The sequence below is a fragment of the Rhinatrema bivittatum genome, chromosome 4 (genome assembly GCF_901001135.1).
Source record: "Rhinatrema bivittatum chromosome 4, aRhiBiv1.1, whole genome shotgun sequence".
Lineage (NCBI taxonomy): Eukaryota > Metazoa > Chordata > Amphibia > Gymnophiona > Rhinatrematidae > Rhinatrema > Rhinatrema bivittatum.
Genome location: NC_042618.1, coordinates 440,135,506 through 440,157,326, shown reverse-complemented (window position 1 = coordinate 440,157,326; position 21,821 = coordinate 440,135,506). Strand labels below are relative to the sequence as shown.

General features: G+C 44.2%; 1 protein-coding gene across 1 annotated transcript in view; it reads left to right on the top strand.

The window, feature by feature from the left end:
• CFAP54 (cilia and flagella associated protein 54) overlaps window positions 1–21,821 on the top strand; it is a 1,106,494-nt gene that overhangs the window by 486,441 nt on the left and 598,232 nt on the right. The window lies entirely within an intron of this gene.

Below are 21,821 nucleotides of genomic sequence, written 5' to 3'. Positions count from 1 at the left end.
TCATTGCCAACCCTGACCCTCAGCCTACTTCCTGACTTGCTCTCCCCTCTGAGACCTTTTCACCTAAGTCCTACCGGCCCCTGGAACCCAAGGGCTCACCTGTGTGAACAGGGTTGGTAAGGTGAAGCCCAGCTCTAGCATCTCTCGGAGTAAGTCTACCCACTGTTGGCAGGGGCCTATTAGGTTCGCCTATGGGGCAGCATCAACCTCACCAAAGCCAAGCGCTTACACTTTGTGTCAAATTGCTGAAGTCATGAGCTCAGTGGTCTTTCCCGCAGCTCAGACCCCACCCAGCCAGGTCCTTTAGGTCCAGCAACAACAAGACCAGCTTAATCATAATCAGATTTGACTTAATAACTGGAGGGAGCACGAAAAAGAAATACACTGCGACAACATTTAACTTTCAAAAAGGCAACTATGATAAAATGAAGAAAATGATTAGGAAAAAACTAAAAAGAGCAGCTGCAAAGGTTGAAAGTTTATATCAGGCATGGACCTAGATTAAAAATAACATCTTGGAATCCCAGACCAGATGTACACTGTGCATTAGAAAAGGGGGAAGGAAGGCTTCCTTTCTGTAAAGGAATACGACGAGTGAGGTTATCAAATTTGCGGATAATACAAAATTATTCAGAGTAGTTAAATCACAAGCGGATTGTGATACATTACAGGAGGACCTTGCAAGACTGGAAGATTGGGCATCCAAATCTCAGGTGAAATTTAATGTGGACAAGTGCAAGGTGTTGCATATAGGGAAAAATAACCGTTGCTTTAGTTACACAATGTTAGATTCCATATTAGGAGCTACCACCCAGGAAAAAGATCTAGGCATCATATTGGATAATACTTTAAAATCGTCAGCTCAGTGTGCTGCAGCAGTCAAGAAAGCAAACAGAATGTTAGAAATTATTAGGAAGGGAATGGTTAATAAAACGGAAAATGTCATAATGCCTCTATATCGCTCCATGGTGAAGACCGCACCTTGAATACTGTGTACAATTCCGGTCGCTGCATCTCAAAAAAGATATAGTTGCAATGGAGAAGGTACAGAGAAGGGCAACCAAAATGATAAAGGGGATGGAACAGCTCCCCTGTGATGAAAGGCTGAAGAGGTTAGGGTTGTTCAGCTTGGAGAAGAGATGGCTGAGGTGGGATATGATAGAGGTCTTTAAGATCATGTGAGGTCTGGAACGAGTAGATGTGAATGGGTTATTTACATTTTTGAATAATAGAAGGACTAGGGGGCAATCCATGAAATTAGCAAGTAGCACATTTAACTAATCGGAGAAAATTCTTTTTCACTCAACGCACAATAAAGCTCTGAAATTTGTTGCCAGAGGATGTGGTTAGTTCAGTTAGTGTAGCTGGGTTCAAAAAAGGTTTGGATAAGTTCTTGGAGGAGAAGTCTATTAACGGCTATTAATCAAGTTTATTTATTTATTTATTTATTTGTTTATTTATTTATTTATTTATTTAAAAAATTTTATATACCGACATTCATCCAGGATATCACATCGGTTTACAGTGTAACACAAACAAACGCCAGGCATGGCGCTTTACATTGAACAAATAAAACAAGTTAACAAATGAATAAATGAGGGTGTGAATAACAAGGGGAAATTTGCATTAAATAATCAACGAGGTTTGTAAATATATACATATGTACAAAAGGAAGACACTAAGAGATAAGCAATTTAGGAGTGCTAGGAGGAGAGGGGGGAGTGGCGAGCAGAGGGAAGGGAACGAGGTGAGGGGGGAGAAAAAGTGTATGAGGTGAGGGGGGGAGAAAAAGGTAGGAGAAGGGCGAAGTGAGGGGATAGAGGGCCAGAAGAGGGGGGCAGAGGAGAGGAATGGTGGGCAGAGGAGAGGAAGGGAGAAATTACGTGTATGCCTTGGCAAAGAACCAGGTCTTGAGCTTCCGCTTGAATGATTTGAGGCATTCCTCTTGCCGTAGTTCAACTGGCATTGTGTTCCAAAGGGTCGGCCCGGCTATCGATATTGCACGGGCTCTGGTAGATGTTAGTTTGTAGAGTTTAGGGGAAGGGATGGGCATAGTTGCGAGATGTGCGTGTCTAGTAGGCTTATTAGACTGGTGTAAGCGGAAGGATTCATTAAACCAGTTCATTTCAGGATTGTATAAAGCCTTGTGGATGAGAGAGAGAGTCTTATATTGTATACGGGAATCTATTGGGAGCCAATGTAGATCTTTTAGAACAGGTGTAATATGGTCGTGTCTGCGTAAGTTGGTCAAGATTCGGGCTGTTGTGTTTTGTAAAATTTGAATGGGGTGAATGGCGTTGTTAGGAAGGCCGAGGAGAAGGGAGTTGCAGCAGTCGGTTTTGGCGAAGATGGTGGTTTGGAGCACTGTTTGGAAATCGGGGGGGTGTAGTAAGGGTTTTAGTTTTTTTAGTGTATGAAGTTTAAAGAAGCCATCTTTTAGTATGTTGTTGATAAATTTCTTCAGTGTGAAGTGCCCATCGAGAATGATACCCAGATCACGGACTTGTTGTGCAAATTGGAACTGTGAAAGAGGGGGAAGGATCGAGTGGTTAAGGGGTGAGATGAGCATGATTTCAGTTTTAGTAGTGTTGAGAGCTAGGTGGATGGAAGAAAGGCGATTGTTTATGGATTGGAGAGTATCGTTCCAGAAATCCATGGTTTTAGAAATAGAGTCAGTGATGGGTATGAGGAGCTGAACATCATCAGCATATATGTAATGTGGAAGATTTAGGCTGGATAGGAAGTGACAGAGGGGTAGGATGTAAATAGCATGGGATCTTCTTAGTGTTTGGGTAATTGCCAGGTTCTTGTGGCCTGGTTTGCCTCTGTTGGAAACAGGATGCTGGGCTTGATGGACCCTTGGTCCGACCCAGCATGGCAATTTCTTATGTTCTTATGTTCTTACCAGCATGCTTAAAAGGTGAGGTGAGAGAGGCTATAATAACTAAAAGAGCATTTTTCAAGAAATGAAAAAGGGATCTGAATGAAAAAAAAAAAACAGGAAACAGCATAAGCACTGGCAAGTTAGATGCAAAGCACTGACAAGAAAGGCAAAGAGAAAATTTTAAAAGAAACTTGCCATGAAAGCAAAAATTCGTAATAAAAACGTTTTCAGGTACATTTGAAGTAGAAAGCCTGCGAGGGAGTTGTGCACATTGGCAGCAGCGCTCCGCAGCCAGTCGCACTTACCCAGCACGGCACCAGTTCAGCCGTGACCTCTCATGCAGCAGCAGGGAGCCGCTGCCATCAACAAACTCCCTTGCAGCCCGGAGCCGCTGCTCAAACCGCCGATGTTTGGCCCCACCAGCTCCTTCCTGTGCGTGCATGCGCGTATGCCTCTCCTCTGATCTTAAAGGGGCCACAGTGGGAAAGCTCCCGTGGCTCCCTCTGATGACATCAGCCCATCTGTCTACTTAAGCCTGTTCCTACCTGCAGTGCTCTGCCTCCGCAACCTCCTTGTGAGTAACTGGTTGCCTGATGCCGTCTCCTTCTGGATTGCTTCATTGGCCTTGGCTTGGATCGTTTCTGGATTTGTTGGATTGCTGCTTGCCCTGAGTTCTGGTAAGTTTCTGGATTTCGTTGGATCACCGTCGGCCCTGACCCCTTGTATGCTTCTGAACTTCGTTGGATTGCTCCTGCCCTGACTCCTGGTACACCTTTGGACTTGCTGGACCGCTGCCTGTCCTGACCCTTGGAACTCTCACTCTGTTCTTGCCAGCATCCTTTGTGGAGTTGTTCTTCTCCGGAGACCTCCTAAGTCCTGCCGGCCCCATTAACCAAGGGCTCAAACTGCGGGGAACGAGAGCTGATATTGGTGAAGGTCCTGTTGGGTCTCTACACTGGCCAGCTCCGCCAACTGATGACGAGAACCTGCAAGGCTCCCTACTACTCAACCTCATCTCGGACTAAGGGTCCACCCTTGCAACAGGAATCAGTTGGACCATTAGATGATCAACGGGTAAAAGGGGCACTTAGGTATGACAAAGCCATAGCAGACAGACTACATTAATTCTTTGCTTCAGTCTTCACTGAGAAAGATGTGAGAGAGATACCCATGCCAGAAATGATATTCAAAGGTGATGATTCAGCAGATTTGAAAGAAATCTCAGTGTACCTAGAAGATGTAATAGGGCAAATAGACAAACTAAAGAGTTTCAAACACCTGGACTAGATTGTATACATCCCAGAATGCTGAAAGTCCTGAAATTAAATTGCAGACCTGCTATTAGTACTTTGTAAACTATCATTAAAATCATCAATGGTACCTGAAGACTGGAGGGTTGCCAATGTAACACCAATTTTTAAAAAGGGATCCAGTGGTGCTCCCATTAGTTTTACATCTGTGCCAGGCAAAATAGTAGAAACTATCATAAAGAACAAAATTGCTAAACCTATAGATTTATTTATTTATTTTTATTTTTTTTAAACCAATATTCTTGTAGAGATACAAATCATACCGGTTTACATTTAACTTCAATTTCGCCTTAAAGTGATACAGTAAAACAAGTTAGCGAATTCAACAGTTTTAACAGTAAAAAGAGATGTAACATTCTGATCTGAACATTGCCTTATAAGATCATTGGAAATTATTTATACATAACAGACAAGCACATCAAAGAATCAGAGGAATTGAGATATTCATCTTAGAGGGATGAGAGTAAGGTTAAATAAATGAAGGAAATGATGAGGAAAGTGTAGGGGGTAAGAGGCAGAGAGAGGGATGGGTGAGAGGGATAGTCTGAAGAAAAGCAAGTAGAGAGAATGTTGAAAGGAAGATAAGTTAATTGTCCTGAAAGGCTTGGCTAAATAGCCATGTTTTTAGTCTCTTTTTGAAGACAGTTGGGCAGGATTCTCGCCTTAGATCGTGTGGCAGAGCGTTCCAGTGGTGTGGGCCAGCTGTCGAGATGGCGCGTTTTCTGATAGAAGTTTTGGCTTGGGGAGCGAATAGTGTGTCTTGGTAGGCACTCCTAATAGGTCTAGAGGAGGTATAAGGTTTTAGAGGGGTGGAGATGTTGAGGAAGGTGAGGTTGTGGATAACTTTATGGATAATTGAGAGTATCTTGAATAGGATCCTAAATTTGGCTGGAAGCCAATGTAGTGTTTGAAGAGTGGGGGAGATGTGTTCCCTCCTTTTAGTATTGGTGAGGAGTCTAGCTGCAGAATTCTGCACCATCTGCAGTGGTTTTAAAACTATGGCTGGAAGACCAAGCAGCAGAGAGTTGCAGTAGTCAAGTTTTGTCAAGATGATTGCTTGAAGTACAAGTCTGAAGTCTTTGAAGTGCAGAAGTGGCTTGAGGTTTCTGAGCACTTGAAGCTTGAAAAAGCAATCTTTAGTGGTGGTGTTAACAAATTTCTTGAGGTTGAACTGATTGTCGAGGATGACCCCAAGATCTCTGACAAATGGTGAGGGTTTTATCATGGTGAAGGTTGGTTGGGGTGAGTTCAAGTCGTCTTGAGAAATAATAAGGATTTCCGTCTTGTTGGAATTCAGCACAAGGTTGATAGAGGCGAGTAGATTGTTGATAGTTTGCAGATGGTTGTTCAAGAGATTTATGGTATTTTGAATGGAATCGGTGATTGGTATGATTATTTGAATGTCATCTGCATAAAAGTAATGTGAAAGATTTAGCTTAGTAAGCAGGCGGCAAAGTGGGAGTAAATAAATGTTAAATAGTGTGGGTGAGAGGGAGGAACCATGGGGAACACCCATATTGGAGCTGACGGCTGGAGATACATTATTGTTAATCTTGACTTTATAGAATCTATTGGATAGGAATGATTTAAACCAGCTTAATGCTACTCCCTTGATGCCTATTTCAGCTAGTCGTTCCAGAAGAGTAGAATGGTTGACCGTATCAAATGCTGAAGATAGATCAAGTAGAGCTAGTAAGTGCTTTTGACCTTTTTCCATGTTGATAAGGATGTTGTCAGCGAGGGATAGGAGTAGCGTTTCTGTGCTAAATGACTTCCTAAAACCGTGTTGAGATGGGAAAAGAATATGATGATCCTCAAGGTATTCAGATAATTGTTTGTTTACCACTTTTTCCATGATTTTTGCAATCATTGGTAGGTTGGCTATTGGACAGAAGTTAGCTGGATCCGAAGGAGACAGATTTAGTTTTTTTAGTATAGGTTTGAGAATAGCAAACTTTAGTTGGTCTGGCACTAGACCTTGGGCTAAAGAAAGGTTAATGATATCCGAGATGGGTTTAGAGATGGAGTTAGGGATATTGAAGAGTAGATTGGTCAGAATTGGGTCAATAGGGTGCATTGCTGGTTTCAGCTTTTTAATGATGTTTTCAATTTCCAACGTTGATGTAGGTTCAAATGTTTCTAGAGATGAGTTTAGTTGAGGAGGCGTGATAGTGAGGAGAGGATATGAATTAGGTAGATAAGAGAGAGTAGCGGTGAGGTCTAAGATTTTTTTCTTAAAGTAGATAGGCATAGTTTAATGGGACAAAGCTAACATGGATTTAGCCAAGGGAAGTCTTGCCTTACCAACCTGCTACAATTTTTGAGGGTGTAAATAAACATGTGGATAAAAGTGAGCCAGTTGATCTAGTGTATCTAGATTTCCAGAAAGCATTTGACAAAGTCCTCTTGAGAGACTTCTTAAGAAATTAAAAAGTCATGGAATAGGGGGCAGTGTCCTATTGTGGATTGAGAACTGATTAAAAGATAGAAACCAGAGAGTAGGGCTAAATGGTAAATTTTCTCAATGGAGAAAGTTGAATAGTAAAGTACCCCAGGGATCTGTTCTGGGACCACTGCTTTTTAACATATTTATAAATGATCTGGAAAAAGGAACAACAAGTAAAAGGATCAAATTTGCTGATCACACAAAATTATTCAAAGTTGTTACATCACAAGAGGATTGTGAGAAATTGCAAGCAGATCTTGCAAAACTGGGAGACTGGGCATGCAAATGAAATTTAATGTGGATAAGTGATAGTGATGCATAGGGAAGAGTAACCCAGATTATAGCTACTGTTGTGCCCGTCAGTCGCAGACGACCGCGCCCTCTCTGTCTCACCTCTTTTCTTCCTCTTTCCTCTCCTCTGGGCAAGATGGCTGCCTCTGCCTCTCTCCGCCAACCTCTCCGGTGTCCCCGGACTGGCATGGGCGATTGCGTTCGCTATTCTTACAATGAGGTCACTTAGGGCACGTGGGTGCCGCCCTCTCTTTTGAATACGTCATTGCAGGAACCTTGGGGGCATTCCCACCGCATAACGTCACTACCTCCAGGTACTTAGCCTCCGATCTCCAATCCAGCTACAAGTTAGCAAGGATTCCACTCCAGCTAATTTCGACTTCCTTCAGAGATACCCGCTCTGAATTCTTGCTCCTACAAACCCTCCGGGGCTACGCTGGCTACACCAGGGCGTTCTAGGTACCCGCTCCTCGGGGGCCTTATTCGCTCCTAACTACCCTCCGGGGTTACGCTGTTCCAGCAAGGACGCTCAAGGCACCTGCTCCTCGGGAGTCTTTCTTCGCTCCTATCTACTCTCCAGGTTTCCCAGTTCATCAGGATCCTAGGTACCCGCTCTCCAAGGCTTTGCACTCACCTGCCTTCCTCCTGGGTTAACCTGCATCTACAAAGGATATCTGGGCTCCGGCGTTCCGGACCTTGCATCATCTCTACCTCCGATCTGCGGAGGCCACCTGTCCTACAGCTACCAGCCTTCGTGAGTACCTTCTCTCTTCAGTCTCTCTGCCTTGTCTCACCACAGAATAGATTTTCAGCGTACTCCGCTCCGTGGACCACTACCGGATCTACCATCGCTGACTACGTCATCTGTGACTGGGTTCTCGGCCTACCCCGCTCCGTGGACCACTACCGGACCCTTCACTTCCAGCTTCTGGTGAGACTTTCTCTACACTTGATACAACTCAGTGCCTGGACTGAACTTCATCATCAAGACCTACTCCACTGGCTGAGGACGCACCCCGCTCCTCGGGGTTTGCCAACTGCTGTATAATAAAGCTTCCATTCTGTTGGTGTTTGAGGTAGTTGTAGATGGATCCTTGGGCCGGTAGCAGATGACCACGCCCCCGGAGGAAGATCCCGAGAGGGACCACCGGTCAGGCTCAGAGTATGTAGACAGACACACACTAGTTCTTTTATTAAACAGTATATTGAACCACCAGAGGTGGCAGTAGTGAGCTAGAGTGCCCGGCTGGGCTTGTAGTCCCTCAGATACTGGAACAGTGATCCTGGATAGCTGAGCTGTAGAGAAACTGAATATAGTGAGTAGGCAGGGTATGCAAAGTTCAGGAACAGAACCTTGATGGTAACACAAACACAATAGTCTCTTGGAAGCAGCCCAGGAGATGGAATGGAGTAGGCCCTCGAGGAGCGAGTACCTGGTTCTAGGGAACGCTCTGAGAGAGAGAAGTAACTCACTGATGTTGTAGGCAGCGATGACTTCCTGGCAGAAGTGGTCTTCAGTAGCAAGTCCGGGAACAAGGGCCCTCGAGGAGCGAGTACCGGTTCCAGACTGCGATCTGAAAGGCAAAGAGAAAGCGAGGCCCCCAAGGAGCAGGTACCCCTGGTAAGTCCGAGGAGGCAGAGCAGCTTAGGTAGAGTAACCCTTGCTGAGGATGATGTCACCTCAAGGGGCTGCCCCTGAGGTTCACGCCACTGCTGGTACTTCAGTCGGGGCCACGCCGCACGTGTGCCCCTAGACTCCGGGGAAACATGGTGGTGTGCAGCGTCTAGCCAGTCTGGGGACGCCGGAGGAGGACGGCATGGGGATGCCGCGGCAGCCAAACTTCCAACAGGCAAAGAGGGAGTCGCCAAAGTGGTAAGGTGGGCGTAGTGGAGACGGGCAGCGACGATTGCAACAGTACTCCCCTTCAAAGGACGATTTCCTCTGCGGGTACCAGGCTTGGGTTTTCAAGGATGCGCGAGGTGGAACTGACGAAGCATCTCTTTGTCCAGAATGTTGGTCTGAGGCTCCCAAGAGTTTTCTTCGAGGCCGAAACCTTCCCACTTCAGAAGGTATTCAAAAGTATTGCCTCTTTTACGAACATCCAGGACCTCTTCGACTTTAAATTCTAAGTCATCTTCTGCACTGATGACAGGTGGATATTGAGATTTGGAAAAAAATTCGCTGAGAATGAGTGGTTTCAGAGATGAAACGTGGAAAGCGTTATGAATAACAGCAGCAGTGGATTGAGCTGCTGGGACATCACTGAGCTTCAGTGGAAGTAGCGGTATTGTGGAACGTCCATAGCCCACTTCAAATGCTGACACAGTAGTGGATCTTTCAGCTTGATGAGGGGACTCCTTAAGTCTTCCACTAGACGCCTGAGAATGAAGTTGCCTTCTGCCCCTGAGTCCACCGAGGCAGGAGTCTGAACCGTGACCAGTCCATAAGTCAAAGAGACTGGAAGAGAAAGCGGAGGAGAGGATGCGGTATGGCCTAAGAACAGTCCTCCTGCAGGACTTAGGCCCATCCATTTTCCGGACGAATGAAGCATGTAGAGACATTATGGCTGGGCTGACAACAGTACATGCAAAGGCTGCGCTTCTTCCGAAATCTTCTTTCTTTGGAAGTCAAATGTCCATGACCAAGTTGCTTCGGTTCATCTTTATCAGCAGCAAGAATTACTGGAACCATCCGAGGTGCGGATATCGAACTAGCCTGTTTCAACCCAGGTAACACCTTAGGCCGGAGTTCCGTCACTTTGTCCCGGAGTCGGTGATCAATCCAAGTAGCCAAAGCTACTAATTTGTCCAGTGAGTCAGGTGTTTTGCGAGCAGCCAGCTCGTCCTTTAAACGGGTATCCAGGCCTCTGCAAAAGAGTGACTTGAGACATTTGGGGTCCCAGCGAAGTTCTGCCGCAAGAGTTTTGAACTTGATGGCAAATTCAGCCAGTGATCTGCTGCCTTGCTTCAATTCCACCAAAGCAGGACTGGCTACAGCAGTTCGAGCAGGGTCATTGAAAATGGATTTAAACAAGCCCATAAATTCTTCTATGTCCTGCAAAATGGGGTCCTTGTGCTCCCACAAGGTAGATGCCCAAGACAAGGCTCTACCATCCAGGTAAGAAAGGATGTAGGTAGTCTTGGAAAGAGCCGTAGGAAATAAAGATGGCTGTAAGGCAAAATGCATGCAGCACTGGTTTAAGAAGCCCTGGGTCTTCTGGATTTCACCAGAAAAGCGGATTGGAGCCGCCAATGGTGCAGCAGTTTTTAAAGTTATCTCCTGTAACTGACCTTCATGGTTGGAAGCTGTGCCTTGAACCTTCTGTGTGTGTAGCTGATGAAACGCTGAAGTAAGTTTCTCCAAGGCGTCTTGCTGCTCCACAGCGTGTTGGGCCAGGCCCGGTATGGCCTGCAAGGCATTGAGTTGTGCCGGATCCATGGAGTTAGCAATCTGTTGGTGTTTGAGGTAGTTGTAGGTGGATCCCTACAATTTATGAAGTAGTCTCAACTACGTCTCAACTACGCCCACCTTACCAAAGCGGTAAGGTGGGCGTAGTTGAGACGTCGGGGGGCGACGGTCGCAACACATTGTCTCTGTGATCATTACTGAAGAGTCAGCCTACTGCTATATTTTCCTCACGGGGCCCCTCCCCTCATCAATATAGCAGCCAAGGGTCCACTACATGTCAAACTTACAACAGATTGAACATCCAACTGAATACCTCAATGGTTCCAGCTGAAGGCTCCTCATCTCAGGTACTTACTGTCAAGACTACCGTACCTCTATCAACTCCTACACGGTTTTCTGGGGATACACGGATGTGTAGGAGCTTCATTAACCAATGTAGTATGCATTTTTCTTTGCAACCCAACTACTTCCCTACTGCTATCGCCAAGACCACTTACATCCTTTCGTTACTCGAAGGAAGAGTCCTGGCCTGGGCTTCACTGCTCTGGGAACGCGGTGACCCTATTTTGAATGATTTGACCGGCTTTCTAACCCTTTTCAAGTCAGTATTTGATGATTCCCGCTCATCAGTCCATTGCAGAATCTAATCTGCTGCATCTTCAGCAAGGGAACAAGCCTCTATCGGACTATGTGATTGAAATTAAGACTTTAGCATCCGAACTCCATTGGGACCTGGGATGCTTGCGTGCCATTTTCTTAGAGGGTCTCAACTCTCGACTGAAGGACGAATTAGTGACTCGTGAATTGCCGATTTAGCTGGGAGGATTGATCGCCGCACCCAGGAGGCAAGAGTCCCAAAAAGCATGTCTCGGGAGGTACCCGTCCTAAGCCTTTGCACACAGATCCTACCCTACAATTGCCTCCTAGTGAGGAGGACAAGCCAGTGTAGATAGGCCACAGCCATTTAACCTCTAAGGAGAGATGCTATTGTAAATGCATGGGTCTATGCATGTTCTGTAGCCACTCTGGCCATGCTGTCCAGACTTCTCCTATCTGTCCGGGAAACATGCAGACCTAGGATCCGCTGGAGGACTCTTCCTAGGTCTAACTACACCTACTCCTCCATTATCACTTCCTGTCTCACTTATCTGTGGAAGTCTGGAGTTTCAGACACTTGCCCTCATAGACTCCAGGGCCGGAGGGGACTTTATTTTAAAACAGCTGGTAGAACATCTACGAATTCCTACGACACCCACGGCTACGCCCTTGCTGCTATCTTCTATACACGGAGAACCACTTCTGGGAGAAGTCTCTCTCACCACTCAGCCCATTTGCCTTCGCACTTGGGCTTTACACTCAGAGACCATCTCCTTTCTTGTTCTTGAGAAAGCCATCCATCCAGTGGTGCTCGGCCTACCTTGGTTACAGGATCACATGCCTCAATTTAACTGGGCTTCTTTGGAATTGTCACAATGGGGTCCTGACTGCCATGGTCAATGTCTGTCTAAAATAATCCCTGTGCCATGTATGCCTACCATACCATTGTTACCCAGTCTACCACCGCAATACTCATCTTTCCTTGATGTTTTCTCCAAACCTGCATCTACAGAGGATATCTGGGTCCGGCATTCTGGATCTTGCATCATCACTGCCGCCGATCTGCGGAGGCCACCTCTCCTACATCTACCAGCCTTCATGAGTACCTTCTTTCTTCAGTCTCTCTTCCTTGTCTCACCACAGAATAGATTCTCGGCGTACTCCGCTCCGCGGACCACTGCCGGATCTACCTTCACTGACTACGTCATTTGTGACTGGATTCTCGGCCTACCCCGATCCGTGGACCACTAACAGACCCTTCACTTCCAGCTTCTATTGAGACTTTCTCTGCACTTGATACATCTCAGTGCCTGGACTGAACTTCATCGGGGTTTGCCAAGGCTGTATAATAAACCTTCCATTCTCTCTGTGGTCATTAGTGAAGAGTCAGCCTATTGCTATATTTTCCTCATGGGGCCTCTCCCCGTGGGAGGAGTCATCAATATAGCAACCAAGGGTCCAGTACATGTCAAACTTACAACAGCTACACAAAGTAAGGTTCCACATTAAGAGTCTCCATTCAGGAAAGGGATCTATGCATCTTTGTTGATAATATATTTTTTATTTATTTATTTTATTTTATTTAACATCTTTTTTATACCGACATTAAAATACACATCATATTGGTTTACATTGTAACGAAAGGTTGAAATTACATGGAACCGGGGAGGGGAGAACTGGGAGATGATATGCGAAAAGAGAGAAGGGGCTCAAGAGAGCCTGAAAAGTCAAGCAAAGGGAAGGGGGATAAGGGGATGAACATATTTACAAACATTGCTCGTAGTCAAGAGAGTGAACATAATTACATAATTACAAAAAATTACAAAGAGGGGGGGAGCGAGGGGTGGGTGGGGGCAAAGGGGGCAGGGGGGTGGGAGGGGGCAAGGGGCGGGAACGGTTAGTCTGGGAAGGCCTGGTGGAAGAGCCATGTTTTGAGCATCTTTCTGAATTTCAGGGGGCAAGGCTCCAGTCTGAGGTGGGATGGCATGGCGTTCCATTGTGTTGGACCGGCAATAGATAGGGCACGTTCCCTGGTTGCCGAGAGGCGGGCCCTCTTGAGGGGTGGAACCTGAAGGGTGCAAGCAAGGTTTGCTCTGGTAGGGCGGGCGGATTGAGAGAATTGGAGAGGTTCGCTGAGCCATGAGGAATTGTTCTTGTAGATAGATTTGTGTATAATGGTGAGGGATTTGAAGAGGATGTGGAAAGAGATGGGTAGCCAATGCAGTTCCTTAAGTACAGGGGTTATATGGTCTGTTTTACGTGTGTTGCTAAGGAGTTTTGCCGTGGTGTTTTGAAGTATCTGGAGGGGTTTGATAGTGGAGTAGGGGAGTCCAAAATAGACTTTCTCTGTTGCAGTAATCCAGCTTCGATGAGAGGGTGGCTTGGATGACTGTTTTGAGATCGTGTGTGTGAAGTAGGGGCTTGAGTTTTCTGATGATGTTAAGTTTGTAGAAACCGCCTTTAAGGACAGAGCTGATGTGATTTTTTAGGTTCAGAAGTGGGTCGATGAGGACACCGAGGTTTCGGACGGCGGGCTGTGAAGTTAAGGAGAGGGTCTTGGGGTCGTTGGGGGGAGGAGCTTGATGGTTTGATGGTTGTGGATGAGGAGGAGCTCAGTTTTTGAGGCATTTAGTGCGAGTTGAAGGGAGATGAGTAGAGAGTTGATGGATGATAGGCATTCCTCCCAGAAGCTAAGGGTGGCGGAGATAGTTTCATGGAGGGGAATATATTGAAATCTTCTGTTCAATTTATTTATTTATTTATTTATTTTTCTATACCGACATTCGATCTGGCATATCACATCGGTTTACATATAACAATATGTCTAAGGCGAACCTTGTAATGACATAGTACATTATAACAGCTTAACTGAGTAACTGGCTATATGCCAAACGGTTTTATACAAATTATTATAACATGCTTGAATAGCATAACTTAATACAGCATTATAAAAGGTTTAATAAGTTAACTATGTACAGAGGAAGGGTGGGGCATGATATAAGGTGGGAGGGGGGACTGTGGCAGGGTTATTTGTCTAGGGTGAAAGCTTTCCGGAAGAGCCAAGTTTTGAGGTTTTTTCGGAAGGAAGGTGTAGAAGGATCAATTCTGAGAGCGGTTGGAAGGTTGTTCCATAGGTGAGGACCCGCTACGGATGCGGCGCGTTCTCTCGTGGAGACTTTATGTACTTTCCTTGTGGGGGGAATGGGTAGTAGGCCTGTGTTGGTAGAGCGGAGATTTCTAGTGGGGATGCAGGTGGTCAGAGGTCTTTGTAACCAGCTGGCTTTGTCATTATGTAATGCTTTATGAATGAGCATGAGTGTTTTGTATTGAGTTCTGAATGGGACAGGCAGCCAGTGGAGTTGTTTGAGTGCTGGCGTGATGTGATCTGATTTTTTCTTATTCGTTAGTGACCGTGCTGCGGCATTTTGTAGGAGCTGGAGGGGCTTGAGGGTGGATGTGGGAAGGCCAGTCAGGAGGGCGTTGCAATAGTCAATTTTAGCGAAAAGGAGGGATTGCAGTACCGTCCAGTAGTCTGGGGGATGAAGTAGAGGTTGGAGTTTCTTCAGGATTTGGAGTTTGTAGATTCCTTCTTTTATCAGTGTCTTGATATGTTGTTTGAAGTTCAGTTCTTGGTCCAGGATGACTCCGAGGTCTCTAACCGTCGGGAGTATGTTGTATTTGGTTAGGGTTGAGGGATCCGTTATGGGTATTGAGGATTTTCTGGTGAGGTGAAGTATTTCCGTGTTGTTCTGGTTGAGCGTTAGTGCCATTTCTGAGAGGATGGTGGTTATGTTTGTCCTGTATGTTTCCCATTGGTTTACTGCGTTGTTGATGTTGTCTCTGATGGGGAGCAGTATCTGTACATCATCGGCGTAAAGAAAGTAGGTGAGTCCTATTTTGTCTAAGTAATTGCATAGTGGCAGCATATAGACGTTGAAGAGGGTGGGGGATAGAGATGAGCCTTGGGGGATTCCCTGTGAGAGGGGAGTTCTGATGTGATTCTGATGATGATTCTTTCTGATGTTGTGTTTCCTAGGGTTACTTTAAAGGTTCTATTGGTGAGGAATGATTGAAACCATTGGAGAATGGTGCCGGTGATGCCTATTTCTTTTAGATTGTGAATTAGAATCTTATGGCTGACGGTGTCAAATGCAGCGGAGATGTCTAGTAGGATTAGGAGGAAGGGTGCACCTTTGTCGAACCCTCATAGTATAGTGTTTGTGAGGATGAGTAGTAGCAATTCTGTGCTGTGAAATTTTTTGAAGCCGTGTTGGGCGGGAGCAAGTATGTTGTGGTTTTCCAGGAATTCTGAGAGTTGGTGGTTAACCGTCTTCTCGATGATCTTCGCCAGGAACGGAAGGTTCGAGATGGGCCGATAGTTGGATGGGATGGTTGGGTCGAGTTGTGGTTTTTTTAGGATGGGTTTGACTATAGCACATTTGAGGGAATCCGGGAGTACTCCTTGCTCGAGGGAAAGATTGGTGATGTCCGCAATGGGTCTAGCTAGGCAGTTTGGAATTAGCTTGAGGGTTTTTGTTGGTATGGGGTCTAGCGGGTGTGCTGCTGGGTTAATCTTTCGAACAATGTTTTCCACTTCGGTAGAGGCTACGGTCTCGAACTGTGACCATGTTGTTGCAGTAGGGGGTGTTTGTATGTTGGGTTTTGGATTGGTTGGAGGTTCTTTTGGGTTAAGTTTGGCTGTTTTTTCTATGAGGTGTTGGGCGAAGCTGTGGCTGGTTATTGTTGCTGAAGCTTCTTTTTGTGCTGTGTTGCAGAAATCCATTGCTTATCTCTGGGATAAGCAGCATGGAATCTATCAACCCCTAGGAATCCTGCCAGGTTCTTGTGACTTTGATTGGCTACTGTTGGAAACAGGATATTGGACTTGATAAGACTTTTTGGTTTGACCCAATATTGCAAGTATTATATTCTTATGGCTTGTTCTAGGGTATAATGGTCCAGATGGAAGTCATCTAAGCCAGACTTCCAGGCCCAGCATTGGTTGCATCACCTTTGATGCCACCTTGTGTCTCTGGCTCCATGCCACAGTTATCTCCTCCTCTGAGGTATGATGCGGATCCCAAGGCATTCAGGGGATTCCTCAACCAATGCCTTATGCTCTTTGAGCTGCAAGCACCTAATTTCCCCTTGGTCCGAACTAAGGTTAGCTACATCCTCTCACTACTGTTCGGGTCTGCCCTGGCATGGGCTTTGCCCATATGGGAGAGACAAGATCTGATCCTAGAAAATCTAGAGACCTTCCTGAAGCACTTCCAGTGTATATTTGATGAGCCAGGTCAGACTTCCTCAGCAGCCATGAAACTACTTCGCCTCAGACAGAATGCCAAGACCATAGGGGATTATGCCATCCACTTTTGTACCCTAGCCTCTAAGCTCTGCTAGAATGAGGAAAGCCTACATGCCATCTTCTGGCAGGGACTCGCCAAAAGAGTCAAAGATGAGCTAGCCAGTAGAGACCTTCTGACCACCTTGGAAGACCTCACCTACCTAGCTATCCACATCGACATCCGTTTTCAAGAATGGATCTGAGAGAGGGAGATCTACCATCACCCTCTGAAGTTGGCACCCAAGTTTCAGCAACCTTTGATGACCGGCACCCAGGAGCCTTCTCTGGTTCCTACCTAGTCCAGCTGAACCAATGCAGCTAGCCAGGCCCGCCTCTCAGAAGAGAACAAGAATAAGTGCCGCTGATTCAACCTCTGTTTATATTGCGCCGGCCAGCGACACAATGCTACACATTGCCCGGAGAAAGCAGGAAACTCCAGGACCTAGGGTTGATTGGAGAGACAGCCCTCGGCCATACCCCAGCCTCTCCCCAAATGCTAATTCCAGTCCAGATCAGGCTTCATACTGAAGAGTTTCATTCTGAAGATTTCCTTGACTCCAGCACCAGAGGCAATTTCATTGAAGAAAATCTTGTGTGGCTATTCAGTATCCCAGTTCAGTCTTTACAAAGACCCATATGGATCTCCTCCGTATACGGGAATCCTCTTCCAAGCCATCTGACCTTGATCACATTGGGGCACTACATAAAGAACACATTTCCTTCCTGATACTTCCCAAGGCAGGGAACTGTATCATCTTGGACCTACCCTGGCTAACCATGCAGAACCCGGTTTTCGACTGGCAGGCAAGAGACATCGTACAATGGAGCCCATTCTGCAGGCAATAGTATATCATGCTAATCTCTCCACCTGTGCCATTGGCTTGCACTCTGGCCCCCAAGCTGCCAGGATTCCCTCCACAGTACATCATTTTTGCAGATGTATTTGATGCAGAGACCTTACCATAACACCAGGCATATGATTGCCCAATTGACCTCCTCCCAGGGAAGATACCCCAGGGGTTGAGATTGCCCCTGGCCTGGTGATGATGGACTATATTAAAGAAAACCTAGAACAAGGTTTAATTTGTCCTTCTTCCTCACTGGCCAGTGCTGGCTTTTTCTTCGGAGGAAATAGAGATGGATCTCTCAGGCCCTGCATTGATTATTGAGGACTCAATGGAAGAGCAGGTATCCATTGCCTTTAATCTCCAAATTATTTGACAAACTCCAGGGAGCATGAATCTTCACCATATTGGACCTATTGGGTGATTACAATCTGATCCATATACATGAGTGGGATGAGTGGAACATGGCATTTAATACTTGAGATGGGCACTATGAGTACCTGATAATGCAGTTTGGACTATGCAATACACCAGCAGTATTCCAGTCCATAGTTAATGAAATCTTCTGTGATTTATTATACTCTCATGTCATCTTCTATCTAGATGATATCCTCATCTTCTCTCTGTTCCCTGGCACAGTATCGACTCTATGTTAAACAGGTGCTCCAAAGACTATTGGAAAACCAACTTTATGCTAAGGTCGAGAAATGCAGCTTTGAGTGAAAGGAACTACCCTTTCTTAGGTATATCATCTCATATCAAGGTCTGTGCATGGACCTTGAGAAAGTAATGGCCATCCAGGAATGGTCACAACCCAGAGGTCTTAAGGCCCTACAATGATTTCTCAATTTGCCAATTATTATCGGCAAACAACATATGATCCCAATGATAGGTTACAAATTACCAATAACAGATCTGCAATTTCATTTTTTAGTTCTTTCAGAACTCTAGAGTGTATACAGTCTAGTCCATCCAATTTGCTACTCTTTAATTTGTTGATCTGCCTTATTATATCTTCCAGCTTCACTGATATGTTTCAGTTTTTCTGAATTATCACTATTGAATACAGTTTCTGGCAAAGGTATCTTCCCAGCATCCTCTTCAGTAAACACTGAAGCAAAGAATTCATTCAGTCTTTTTGCAATGGCCTTATCTTCCCTAAGTGCCCTTTTAAACCCTTGATCATCTAATGATTCAACTAACTCCCTTCTGCTTTGGATATATTTTAAAACTGTTTTATTATGAGTTTTTGCCTCTATAGCCAGCTTCTTTTCAAATTCTCTTTTAGCCCCTCTTATCAATATTTTACAACAAACTTTTCAGTACTTATACATTTTCCTATTTTCCTCAGATGGATCATTTTCCATTTTTTGAAAGAAGTTATTTTAACTAAATAACCTCTTTCATCTCACCTTTTAACAATGCCAATAGTTGTTTGGCTTTCCTTCCACTTTTTTAAATGCATGGAATATATCTGGACTGGGTTTCTAAGATGGTATTTTTAAACAATGACCATGCCTGATGTAAGTTTACTGCCACGTTTACTAGCTTTCCTAGTCTCAGCATTTAATTGACTGTCTGTTCATTTTGGCCAGATGGATGATAATATACCCCCACTGATACACTCTTCCCTATCACACATTTTCACCCATAAGGATTCTACTGTGCATTTAATCTCTTGCAGGATCTTTATCCCATTGGACTCTATACCATCCCTAACATAAAGCACCACCACCCCATCAAGTTGATCTGCCCTATTATTGTGATATAATTTGTAGCCTGGTATAGCACTATCCCATTGGTTATCTTGGCCTGGATGTTCATTTTTAAGTTAAAGTAAACTGTTTATTTTGAACACCGATTAGAATTTCTTTGCTTTGTTTTTCTGCCTTATCCTTGTTAAATGGATAGTAAGTGGGCTGACTGCTATTGGACTTTTTTCACTTTCTTGTTCCTGTTCTGAGTTTTTCTGCATTTGGTAAGTATAATTCAGCTGGAGTGTGAGCCATTGGACTTAAGAAGGGTTCCCAGAAAGATAACTATCCCTCCCCAGCTGGACTTCAACCCCAGCATCGTAACATTCCTGGATGATGTTCACAGCACAAAGTGGGAACCAATCTCAGAATATTTTTGCCTCACACTTTACAGAGGAGAATGTTGCCTGAAATATTATTTGATGGTATGATTCTGAGCAACTAAAACAAATCTACGTGATAATAGAAGATGAAATAGATCAAATTGAGAAACTAAATAGTTAACAGATGGTATCCGTCCCAGAGCCCTATAAGAACTCAGACATGAAATTTCAAATCTGTTACTAGTAATCTGTATTGGTGGAAAAGAGAAGGATGTAGTCAAAATACATCCTAGGAAAATTCTAACTTATAAATTACAAACAAATATGAAATTTAAAATGTGAGGATAAAAAGTGAGAACAAATTTAGATGTCTTAGTGCTGGATTTTCTAAGATCGCAGACCTTAGAAAATCCAGCGGTAACTGGGGGCAGGCCTGCGAAAGCTAGCAGCCAGCGTCGGCCCCAGTGCCGCCCCAACTCCTCCTCTTCTGGGGCCGACTCCATCCCGACTCCGCCCCCATTTAGTGATCGCATGCGATCGCTTTTGAAAATGACCCCCTTAGTGGGTTCAACTATAGTATGTCAAGAATGCCTTCTGAAATCAATCATTTACACTTGTTAGTGATAAGAGTTAGATCTATTCTCAGTGATTTTCTACATAACATAAATTGTAATCTTCAAAAACTTCCAGTACATAAGTTATTAAAAAAAACCCCAAAAAAACCCCCAACAACACTATATTCACACTGAACATGTTATGATCCCCAAAAAGAAGTTCTGTCTCACAAAATGGTTCAGTCCTGTCTCATGAGCTACTTAATCCTGACAACAGCCGACATTTCAGCAGAATGCCTGCAGGAATATTATAATAAATACTTCGCTGGTGCTGGAAGTTGCATATTGTCCAAGCCATACGGGTCACAGAGCTATAAGGCAAACTGTTCGCAACATGAAGTTTGGCCTTGCAGAGAGGCCAGTAATATTGGATGCTGGTGATAAAATCAGCAGAAGAGCCATTCTTGAACCTATGAAAATCTGAGCCAACAGGCTAGCCATCCTAGTATTTATAGTGGGAAAGAAGAAATTTAAAAATAGAAATTGTTTTCATTGGTTCTATAGAATTATCCAAGTTGTTATTTCAAAGCAGTTAGTCCCTCCCCCCCCCAAAAAAAATGTGATTAACATGAAGTGGGTAGGTTTGTGTAGCTAGAACAACATGATATACACAAAATATGAGGCAGACCTTGAATTTATTTTCTGCGAATATTCTCTCATAACCTGCTGCATGATCTAGTAAGAAAGAAACATGGGGTAAGTAATAGGCTAAAACCACCTGTGAATTAACATGAACCCCCTTTTAAGCAGGCAAGTGGATTATATCTGTTTTTAAAGAGAAAATATTAAACCTCTAAACCTGTAGATCAAAGTCTTTCATAGTTTCAGACCACTTAGCCAAGCTTTCTGACTAAAGTTTGCAGGTCATTTAGCTGTGTTATTTGCTGTTCTGGAAAAGGCAGAATCATACAAAATAGACTACAGTGTCCCTTAGTGTATTCAGTTTGGAAAGTTATTAAAAATTGAGCTTTCTTCATTCTCCAGTAGCTTCTCTTGGGATTTCATCATAATCCATCAAGAACTTCTTTTTGAAACAATTACCTCACTGAATTGGAATTTTTATCACGATAAACAGATTTTCTCTATGCTATTACATCTACTTGGAGGTTTAGGGATTTACAAACACAGGTTATTGATCTTCATTTTATGAGGAATCAAAAGGATACTGTTAAACTTTTTACCTTAACACTTCTTTTCTTCCCAAGGTCATTACCAATCATGTGAATTATGAAAATTCACTGTATATTTAGTGTCCCAGAGCATGTTTAAGAATTCTGAAGACTCTCTCACATGGTAGACAATAATAAAATAAAATAACAAAAACCAGATAGGTTTTTCATGTAATTCAAGTTAAACTTCAAGCACATGCTAACAGAAAGAGTTCTTAGGAAAGCATATTTCGGTCAGCGTAATAGCCTTTTTTTCATTTGCTACTCATTTAAGTAAGAGAAGCATTAGGGCAAGTTTTGTTTACAAAAGCAGGTGATGTAACCTTTTTAACACAATGTCAAAACTTAAAAAAAAACCAAAACTGTGCTCTTTTACTGTAGCCAGATGGCTCAATTTGTAACTCTCTTTCCAAGAGTCCATTCTTTCATTAGCTGGTTATGCTGGATTTATGATTAACACTCATGTGTGATGCCTGCCTAGGTTCTGACTTAGACTCATGGAGGTCGATATTCTTTTTTACTCAACGCACAATTAAACTCTGGAATTTGTTGCCAGAGGATGTGGTTAGTGCAGTTAGTATAGCTGTGTTTAAAAAAGGATTGGATAAGTTCTTGGAGGAGAAGTCCATTACCTGCTATTAAGTTCACTTAGAGAATAGCCACTGCCATTAGCAATGGTTACATGGAATAGACTTAGTTTTTGGGTACTTGCCAGGTTCTTTTAGCCTGGATTGGCCACTGTTGGAAACAGGATGCTGGGCTTGATGGACCCTTGGTCTGACCCAGTATGGCATTTTCTTATGTTCTTATGTTCTTAAAGAACGTCCAGTAC